The sequence below is a fragment of the Athene cunicularia genome (genome assembly GCF_003259725.1).
Source record: "Athene cunicularia isolate RWA chromosome 13 unlocalized genomic scaffold, athCun1 chr13_part1, whole genome shotgun sequence".
Taxonomy (NCBI): Eukaryota; Metazoa; Chordata; class Aves; order Strigiformes; family Strigidae; genus Athene; species Athene cunicularia.
In genome coordinates this window covers 18,779,071-18,789,694 of record NW_020799117.1, presented here as the reverse complement: position 1 = coordinate 18,789,694, position 10,624 = coordinate 18,779,071, and the positions used below count along the sequence as shown (strand labels likewise).

General features: G+C 40.6%; 1 protein-coding gene across 3 annotated transcripts in view; it reads left to right on the top strand.

Moving 5' to 3' along the window:
- The first annotated feature begins 8,240 nt into the window (after positions 1-8,240).
- The window catches only part of FBXW11 (F-box and WD repeat domain containing 11), a 67,623-nt gene continuing 65,239 nt past the window's right edge, over positions 8,241-10,624 (top strand). Inside the window, exon 1 of one of the 3 annotated variants that reach the window (XM_026858028.1) lies at positions 8,241-8,361. The gene's annotated coding sequence lies outside the window, so the exon portion shown is untranslated. The remainder of the gene's footprint in view (positions 8,362-10,624) is intronic. The other 2 variants (XM_026858031.1, XM_026858030.1) reach the window with 2 other exon arrangements.

Here is a 10,624-nt window from a genome sequence, read left to right as displayed (position 1 = left end):
CTTACGGCGCAGGCCGGGGCGCGACGAGCGCTTTAATTTCATTAAAGAGAAATAAATAAAAATAACAACACCCCACTAGACGGCAGAGCCGGTCCGGGAGGCGCGGGAAATCGTGCGCGGGTGATGCGGGCACGCTGTAAAAACCGAAACCGAAGTGTCCCGGAGCACACCGGCGGTGCGGGGCTCGGGCTCCCGCCGCCCCCCGAGCTGCAGCGTCTTGTTTCCGGCCGGGGCCTCCCCGCCGGCCCCGCCGCAGCCATCCCGGAGCCCCCCGGGCCCACCCTGGTGACACTTGCAAGAGGCTGGCGGGCCTGGGGGGGCGGATTGAAACTTCCAGTGTGAGGGTTTGGGGCTTCTCTAGCAGTGGTGTCGCTTGGATCGGGGCTGGGGGCAGCTCCCGTCTACCCGGAGCAGCACCGGTGCTGGAGCTCCGGTCCAGCAAACACGGTATTATCTAACTAGACGTAATTGGTGTATTTGTTATACCCCCTAATTAACGCTTACGCCGCTAAATTCGGGTTGTGGAGAGGCGGCCAAATGGAAGCAATAGAAAGAGAAGGTTTGTTCTTTTCATACAAGAGAATCTTAGGTCTCTGTAGCCAAATATTATTGGGGGGCCTAGTTTTATTGCCATTAGGAATAAAAATAAGTTAGGAGCTGAGAGAGAATAATAATCAGTAATATCTTCTAAGTTATTTCTAATAAGGATAATTTGCTTTCACGTACAGAATTTCATGCAAAACTGCAGAACTGTATGGTAAAACACAAAAAATTATTTTTAAGGTACTCTGAAGGTGGGCTGGCTTCAGTAGAAACATGAAATGGTTTTTTTTTAGCCATTAGTGTTCTTTCTAAACTACCTGATCTGGAAAATAGAAACTTTGAGTATTGTCTGCTCTCAAGAATCAGAAATTGAAAAAGGGGAAGCCCAAAAATCTGTTGGGATTCTTTCTGAGGTCAGCAGCTTAAAAGCTGTTCCTATCGAGCCTCTTTTCCTGATCCCTATCGATTCGGTGATCTTGCACTTCACCGTGGGTGACATCAGAACTGTTTCCGTGTTAGTGGACTGCAGCATCGAGGATAAAGGCTGGCGGCAGCTGTTGTGGTATCTGTTACAGGACGAGTCACCTACAGAAAAGATGTCTGCTAAATTGCTGAGGTGTAAAGTGAGTTCTAGTGGCTTTTTTTTCCTACCTGGAACAAGAGGGTTACTAATACTCCTCAGCCTGGGGTTATGTGAGATGCTAAAAGAGCTTTTGAGGCTGGAAGGTACGTTTGCCTTGCTCAACTTTCTTACTTGTCTCTTGGTAAATGCTCTCCCTTTTTAGAAGTCTCTTCTATTTAGGGCCAAATTGTTAGCAGGCAGAAGCAAATGTAACTTTTGGTGATAATTATTGGACCCTCTGCTTACAGCTGGACCTGAGAAATGTGCTAATCATTGCACATATTGATGGCGTTCAGATTCTTGTTATGTAGTAGGACATTTAAGAAACAAAGTTTTCTCTCACAAGAAATTAATAAATATAAAAAAATTAATAAGGTGAACAATTAATTCTGTAGTTGCCAGTAGAAAATGTTACTCTGGAAAATGTAGTTGGTAGGTTGAAATTAAATTCACCTTAGTGAAGGCTTGCGTAGAAACACTTATGTTTTGAGTGTCAATGTTTCACTAAAATAATTCCTAAATGAACACATCGCTTGGAGGTTTTGCCTTGTGTGTTGTAGAAGATAAGATTCGTTTAAATACACAAAGCAGAGTAGAAGCTGTATTGACTGAGTTCTCAGTCAGTGATTTCAGTATTATATGCAAACTCTTGTATCAGTTGTTAATGCTGGTGGCAAACATCCTTAAACCAGGGATTGTCTTAGCATGTCAGACTTAGCAGGGTGCTTTTCTTTTTAAGAGTGTTATTTATTGTTTACTAAAAGCAGGATGTTTAATACCTCCCTTTGATAAAGGAGATTGTTTTTGGTGCACTTTTGGGTACTTGATCACTTCCTTCCAATGCCGAGGATAAATCTATAGTAAATACAGGAGCAAATGTATGATGCAAAAGTTCTGAGGAGCAAATACATAATCGTTCTGAGTGGCTGAGAAACAATAGATAATGTGTCAACATGGTAGTTGCACGGAAGTTTCAGAACACGATGTTCTAGCCCTCAACTGTGCCTTCACTGGATAGTTCATTTGCATTTATTTAAAGAAAAATCAGCCATGGAAATAATACTGTTCTGTTTTTAAAGCTGGAATCTCGGAGAAATATTTTAAGGTTTTAGAGTGACGACTTTCATTTGTCGCATGAAGTTTTAGCGAGTGTTCTGAAGTCACTGTATCTTTTAGGACAGCTTAAAGTTTTACAGGTCTTGCTCCAGTTTTGTAAATCGTGTCATCTAGCCATTTTAAGAGTGATGAGCAATTGATTTAGTTGATTTAGCCATTTCATGGCTTTGATTTGCAGATGGTATCTTCCCCTACAGGCAAGATACCTGCTGCCTATAGGGGTGATTTCAAGAGGCATGAGGCCTCAACGTTTAACTTGTGTTGACTGCAGGAGGTCCAGATTTAGGCTAACAGCGCATCTGACGGGGTTGTTTTTAGTTTAGATACCTTTGTACTTATGCTGTCTCAGTTAAATGCTTTGCGTGAGTGGGCAAACTATTAGAAAATGAGTAGTAAGGAAGTAATCCAGAACAGATGGAAGGCTAGCCAAAATGATTGAAAGGGCTCTTTCTTCTCCTGGTTTTGATTTTTCTGTGTGAGATTAGATAACTGTAACCTTTTTGCTCTTTTAAAGAACCAAACTTTTCTTTTTTAAGGTGAAGTACCAACAGTAATGCTTTGTGAAATATTTTTTTCCCTACAGATTGAGTTGTGTATAAAATCTGTATTGTTCATTTGCATCAAACCTGTACATGCATTTGCCTTCAATACTTGCTAAAAGCCTTATGTTTTTCATTTTCTCAGGAAGCTTCACTGAGCTGTGCTTTTGTTTTACCAGCAGACCTTCAAAGTAGGGGGTAATTAGTTTGTATTGAAGTGGTTGTAAAAGAATACATATTTATGGCAAATACCTTTTTATACAGGTTTAAAAAGTTATGTATTTATGGAGCGAACTGCATGAGGACAGTGTAAAAAGAATAAAAATGTGTTGCTCCCAGGCTCTTGTACCCACAAGACACCTATGGGGTATGGCTACTGAAGCAGGAAGCCAACTATGTGCAAATTCTCACACTTACTGAGATTATTCTCATCTGTCTTTCCACTGTGTCCTTGATGCGCATGCTGTTCTCCAAACACAGATCCCCCTGCTGCAGAGTTGGCAGTTTGAATTCAGTGTAATACTGCTCTGTGGTAGTGGTGTGAAAGGTTTATGGAAAGACCGTGCCTAGGAATAAAAACTGACACACACTTGTTTATGCTGTATTATCACTTGTATCTTAAAGTTACATATACGAAAAATATTATTCCTAATATACTACTTCTGCTGTCTCGAATGTGTGTCTCTGTCTTTCATAAAAGTGTCCAGTGTTTAAGTGCCTCTGTAAATAATAAATGAAGAACTATAATTGAATATCTTGCCAAAAGTATTTTGGTTTCTCCTGGCAGGACTTTGATGTGAGCTGAAGGTCTTCAGATTAAAAAGGTAACAATTTCAGAATAAAGTATTTCACATAGGCATGCCTTGCCAGCAGCAACTTCTTCCATAAATCATGCCAGCGGTACCTGAAGTTCCTTGGGTTACTGCAACTGGAGATGGCTGTGCCCTTAAACTATTTAAAGCTTTACAGTGCAAAATAAATCGTAGCATTCTGTTTGGAAACTAAAATACAGCAGCTGTATATATCTCAGTAGGGCTGTAACATTCTGGCTTGTTTCTTCCCTGTCTTAATCATTGCAAGCCAAGGAAGCAGTTAATGTTTTTGTGAATTTGTTCCCACATGTTCTTAGAGGAGCCCTTCAAACAGTTTACTTCTGTATCAGTAGAGATACAGAAGGACTAGGCAATGATCATCTTTGCATTGGAAACAAAGAAAATACTGTTCTAGCTAAAATGTGACTGGTTCTTAATCAAAGGCTGGGAGTAGATGGAGAGTTAGTAAGACGTTTGTAAACCAGTGCAAAAACTAGTTGTGCTTTCTTCAATAGGATAATAATCTATTTACTTTGCAATTATCTTAATCTTCAGTAGATAAACTAGCGGAGTTGAAAGCTACATGTCAGACACTGAAGCATGCAGTCAATGGCATGATGGATGATTTCATACCTGTGGAAAAAGGGAAATTGCTAGAGCTGGTATCTGGAGAGGTGGTGGTTAGGAAGGCACAGATGAGCCTTTGGGGTAGGGGATGTAAGATCTGTGCTGCTGCACAGGCTATCGGAGTGACAGTCACATTTCAGAGAGTGCCTGTAAGAGGAAGGATGCAAATATAAAGAGAATAGATTGCTGTGACTTTGGCAGTGGTGCAGAAAATGGGAAGGAAGAGCTTAAGAAAATGATTTAGAGCAAGGCAGCTGCGTTTAGAGCCAACAGAGTGGTGATGAAATGAGGGAAGTGGACAAAGAAGTGTGGAAAGCTGTATCTTTTGGGAAGGGTTAGACGAAACAGTAGACCAGTGGGGGAAGTGGGGTGGCAAAGGGAAGGAGAATATGAAGATGCAGAAGAGAGGTTATAAAGAAAAAAGTTATCTGAAGCTTGTGATCATTATGGCATCAGTTTATACAGGTGAAGGAAAACTGCAGATGCTCCATTTGTGGTGAAATTCTGAAATTAAATTGCTTGTTCTTAATAGAAAGAAGTTACAGTTCCTTGAAGAGACCAAACGCTGGTGTTTCACCAAAGACTTCAAATCTCATTTGAGATTCAAGACACTCTTTTGCCTCAATGCGGTTAAATTTTCTAACTTTACTAATTTTTGCAACCTTTGCAACAATGCTGAGCAAGTGAGATGCAGCAGAGAAAGTTCCCTTGCTGCCTGAAACATGTGTATAGCTTCCTGTGTGTGAGCACCGCTGAGTGGTTTTCAGGGCGATGTGTTGCCTGTGATCTCTGGCTCGAGACCGGGAGGTCAGGAATTGTGCTTGTAAATCCAGCGTCCAGGTGTCACTGTGGAATGAGATCGCATCTCTGCAGGCATGCTGGTATGCACACCAGCTGCCCTCTCTGAAGTGCTCTTGGGTTGCTCCTTTAAAAAGTTGTAAAGCACATGTATGCCATTTTTGCATTTCAGACTGTGCTGACTGTATCCCTTAGGCAGAGTTGTTGTACATTGCTAAAAATTTGGGTCACTGATGAGCATTGCAAGCAGCATCTCAGCAAAACAAACTGCCTTGTTACAAGCTGTACCCTTAGAGAGACTTGGGAACATTCTTTGAAGGATGGATGTACCTTTTCATTTCATGTGTGTTTTCTAAAACACCTTTGCTACTTGTTAAATCACCTTGATGTATGTCTTCTGATGTGTTACGTTTTATTGCTGTGGAGTTTAGAGGTCGGTCACTTGCTTTGGCATTTTCAGTTTCATCTTCCTGTGCTGCTTTGAGTGCTTGTGCAGCAGTGTGCAAAGTGAGATTGCTGATGGGTTTGAAATGAAATGGATGTTGCAGCAAACGTGCCAGTGTGAGAAGAATGATGTGTGGGAGAGAATAAGAGACTGTGGTTATAAGAGGGCTGCTCTTTTTTGTTACAATGGAGAAAATAAATTGAAGGGAAATGACAACATTTACTGAGTTGTTTAAACTAATGCTGATTAATAACAATACTTATGTTCCAGCTTTTTTCTCTGGCAATGTCATCTTTATACTAATGCCACTGTTTATGTTGTTATGTAATCTGATTTCTCGGTTTGATTTTCATGGTACTGCTAGTACTTCATTATTCACAGAAAATCCACTTTTTCTGGAAAATCCCTTCCCCAGTTTATTGGTGTGTTTGAGCTCAGTGGTGCGACATCTGACAGACTACTCCGTTTTTCTGTACTACTTCCACACACTTCCCAGTATGAGTAGTGCACAACTGAGACCAGATAATATAAAAATAACGCAATGCCATTTGTATTTTAATAAAAAAAAAAAAGCGCTGACTGTTTTTGGAAACTTAACTTGCTTCTTGTGCAGGCTAACCTAACAATGGGAGCGTTTGCGGGCATGCTGTTTCTTAGTTGCTTTGTTAATCCAGGTCCCCTCAGGACTTGCATCCCTGTACTTCTGTCTCAGGAAATGAACGTTTTTATTTGGGATCAAAGAGTAGTGCAGCTTCCCAGGCCCATTTTTGTAAGAATACAGGCAGAAATTTGTAAGATGTAGGTAGGTACCTACTTGCTAGGAGGGAGGACCTACGCGCTTTCTGGGTAAACTGGTAAAAACAACTTTTCAAGTAAACTTCTAGCTGTGGCAACACTACTGAATTTTGATTTGTTCATTGACTTACAGGAGAAATTCAAGTTTATATTTGGTGTTATGAGTTGTGGGAATGCATTCTGAGTTTCATACTGCTGAGGAGTAATTGAATATGGGGTTTTATTACAAAAATTTGTGTCAGCTTGTGTTCTTTGCCTTTTTGGGAGGCACGTGTTTGTATGTCAGGATGCCTCGCACAATGCTCAAATCTTCTATCCTTTTCAGTCATGCCAATTTAAAGATTTCAGACAAAAATACATAAAGCTTTTGAAAATTTATACGCAGAATCTGTTTGCAAAATTTAAGTTACAATTGCAGCTTGTATTTGATAGAGAATCTTTTAGGCATTTCTGTTTGGGCAGCAGAGGACTAGCCAGGGAAACTTGATATTCAGGCTGTCTCCATCACACCAGTACTTCTCGAGGCAGAAATCAGACCTGTGCTGTAACACTTGCAAATACTGTTAAGGAATGACTTCATGGTGAAGTGCCTCTCTTTCCAACACCCTGTTGGCTCTGTTGTGATTTGGCAAATCAGTACATTTATATAATTTTGATAGCTGGCTTCTTACTGAGCTGTATTGTACTCTTAAAATTCTGAGTCATATGCCTTGACATTTTATCACTTTACTTGGCAGCCTTAAAAATCATAGATTGGACATGGTATTAGGCTTATAGTGCTGCTTTGTCCTTGAAATGTTGCCATATAATCGACTATTGCTTTACCAGTGGTAGAAAAACGGAAAATCGCCCCATGATGAAGATACTCCTTTGTTTAGGTAGCTCTGAACAGTCAGGAGCATGACTGACCTCATGGAAACAGTGTCTTGGCACACCTTCTCCCACCCTCTACCAGCTGTTGGTGCTTAGAGACATGGGGCACAGTTGTGGAGGCTGAAGAACGCTTGGTTGAGCTCTGCAGAGGGGCTGGAGAGTGGAGGAAGGGGTGAGGCAGTGGTAGCATATTCTGTGGACGTTGCAGCATAATGTTCTAGAAAATGTTGCTGTTTCTTCTGACTGCTGTTAGGGGAGGTTTTGTAGGCCATATTTCAAACTTCTTGAAGACCTGAGTGGAGGGTGCACAGCCTGGTCTCTCTAGGATATACTCGCAGCTTTCTGGAGACTCCCATCTTCCCTTGGGTGTTATTGTTAAAGCTGCTTTAAATTAGTCACTTAAAGCGTAAGTGTACTGCTGAAAATACTGGACAAAGGCCTATTATCATCTTAGTAAGAGGTGACTTTTTCTTGTGTCAGGAGTAGGATGCCTTGGCTTACTCTGTTCTAGTTCTGGATTGTTTTCCAGAGACACAGAGATACTGAAAATGTACCAAATTCAGTGCTGTCATTCACACTATAAGTGTCTCGAAGACTCTATCTTTGTGCTGCAGATACATAAGAAAAGTCAGATAACTTTGAGTCTGGAAACAGGGAAATAATAATTGCAATAAAATAATTTAGAGCCTGTATATGGCAAACTAAGAGAACTGTAGTGGACTGTTTTGAAAACCTGCGTATTACCATTTTGGCAGTTCCAGAGCAGGCTTGTGAGGTGTAAGCTGGTGCTTGAAGCTTTAGCATTTGCTTCGTTATTTGCGTTGCAGTTTCTTCTCATCTTCCTTAATCTTTGCAAGGTGAGCTGTAGCCCCCACTTGTTGTGCATTGGGTGATTCAGGGCAGGGGAAAGAGCAACTCCTTGTCTGTAAATCCGTTTCTTTGTCTTAGATCCACCAATCCGATGACCCCGCTAACGTAGTCATTACTGGACTGGTAAGGTGCCTAGGCTGCCTTGTCTCTCTAACAGCATTAGGAGTACGTAATTGGGATTTCGTTCAAGAAAGAAGTAGATACACCAAGCTGAAGATGATTGGCTGCTCTCTTTTAACAGACAAGTCTGAGAAGGAAAACCCATTCGAATCCCCTTTCATTCTGGATTGGTGGATCTGAAGCCCAGAAACAAAGTTTCAGGTAAGAAGTCACCCTGTACTATATCTTGCTGCTTCTGCTTAGATGAGTTTGTCCGCAAATTCAGTATCTTGCTTTAACTGCTTAATGTCCCTGAAGTGTTAGAACTCACCAAGTTAGCTGTTGAGCTTAGAATAAGAAAGGGCATATTCAGTAAATACACATGGGCTTTATTAGGAAATTGCAAACCTACTATGAAAAACAGACCTAGGCCACATAAGGTAAAACCTGCCTTCTGTGGAGGTACCCTGCAGGTACAGGGACACTAAGCCCCTGTAGGCTTACAAATCCTGCTTCTGAAAGGAGAAAGCAGCCTTACCAATGACTTTTTGTTGAACTTCAGTTGAGTCTGTTCTGATTTCTAGCAGTGTCCTCTGATGAGTTCATCAGAAATTTAGAGAACTTGTCTAGTTGTTCATAATACAAATTCCAGTAGCTTTATCCTGCTGAAATGCCATTTGAAATTCCGTTGTGGGCAGCGCTCAGAGTCATCCTTTTAAATCCTTATGAGATTTCAATGTAAAGTTCTGTTCCTGGTTGTTTTCAAAGCATAGCTGAGTCAGTTGTAAGGCATGGTTTTCAAGAGAAGCTTTAAAGTTGAAGCAGATTTATTTCAGAGTCAGGGAGAATGGTTGTATTTTGAGTTGCATTCATCTGAGATTTTGAGATAACTGTAAAAGGCTACAACATGTTAACTTAAAGCCAAGTTTAGAGGGTAGAGCGTTAGGAGGGAAAAGTTTGTGTGTGTTAGGAAGGAAAGCCGGGTCCCTGGCTGATAGGAAAATAAATTAAGCAAGTTAAATATCTGGTGTGAATGGGAGACTGCACTTCTGCTAATGACCAGCTTTAAGTTAGTGCTTTAATGAACTTAGCAATTTATTTCTAAAGTTAGTATGAAGCAGTGTGCCTCAATTCCTTTTGATATTAATAGCAATAACACGAAGCTGCTTGAGTGTTCTCTTTTGTAGACAGCTATTAAAGCAAATGTTAAGGCCTCAATATTTAATCTACTGTAGAAGAAACGGGTGGGTGCTGTTGATCTTGTATTGTTTTAGCTCTGTGTTTGTTTTGCTGGCATAGTATTTTGTGCAAAAATCATACTTGAAATTAATTAATGATTACATATGTAATGAATTATTTGTGCACAGGGTATTGTTGTTTCCTGGATTGATTTTTTTGAGTGCTTGAATTCTATTTCGTTAGGGTGCAGAAGTCTTGGGCATGCTTTTTTAGTATAATTAAAAAAAAATCCGAGGGAAAATCTCAGGGAAATACTCATTAACCTTAGTCTGACACATTTCTTCCAGCCTTGTCTGATATCAAATTGAATTTGTCCCACACACCAGTCAGATTCAGCTTGGTATTCACAGTGCAAAATAACATCTTCCTCTGGACTGTTTGCTGTTCAGGGTGTGCCTTTTTCTAAAATGAGAGAATGGGGAGGCAGATGTGAACTTTGCATCTTTAATGATGAAAACTGAAAAGAGGAAATAATTTAAAATACGCTGAGGGGAGAAAAAAGAGGAAGTGTAAATGTGTAGTCCTGCTGATTAAGATCCCTGATGCTATGATATTGAATATTGCTAAAATTTTTGAAACATGAAACAGTCTTATCAAAGGTAATAGTAAAGCAAAGTTGAACTTGAGTGTAAGTATATGCAGATTGGAGGCTTAGTTCTTGCCCAGGTTTTGAATCTTAACATTTCAAAAAGTAAAATGTAAGTCATCTATCAAAGGATATATAAATACTCCTCTGTGGCATTTGATGTACAAACACTGAATGTGAAGCTAATGTTTTATTATGTGCTCAAGCCCAGACTTCACAGGCATTTAAACTTGTCAAGTTAAAGTGCATGCTGTTTTATCTCTACAAAATTTTTACATTGGGTTAATATTCTTTTTAGCTTGTGTTGGGCCTCATCCTTAAAAACTTAACACAGAAAAGAGTTTAAGACAACTTTTAACATCTTAGGCAAGTTTCAGCCACATTTTTCTAAGTGTTTAACATATTCGCTCAATGTTTCTACTGTTTCAGTTGGCAGTGCTAGGTCTCTTTTCAGTGTTTCTCCTTTCTCTTCCCCCCCCCCCATCTCCCCACTGGCTTCTCAGGCATAGACAGGGATTTGGAGATGCTCCAAAATGGCTCCAGGGTTTTGGCAAAGTGGAAGACAGGGATCAGGATGGAGTGAGGCTGGGTTTGCTCAGAACATGGAGGGCAGGGACAGGAACCCTCAGAAAAATCTTGGAGGTGGAGGGGGCAGGCTGG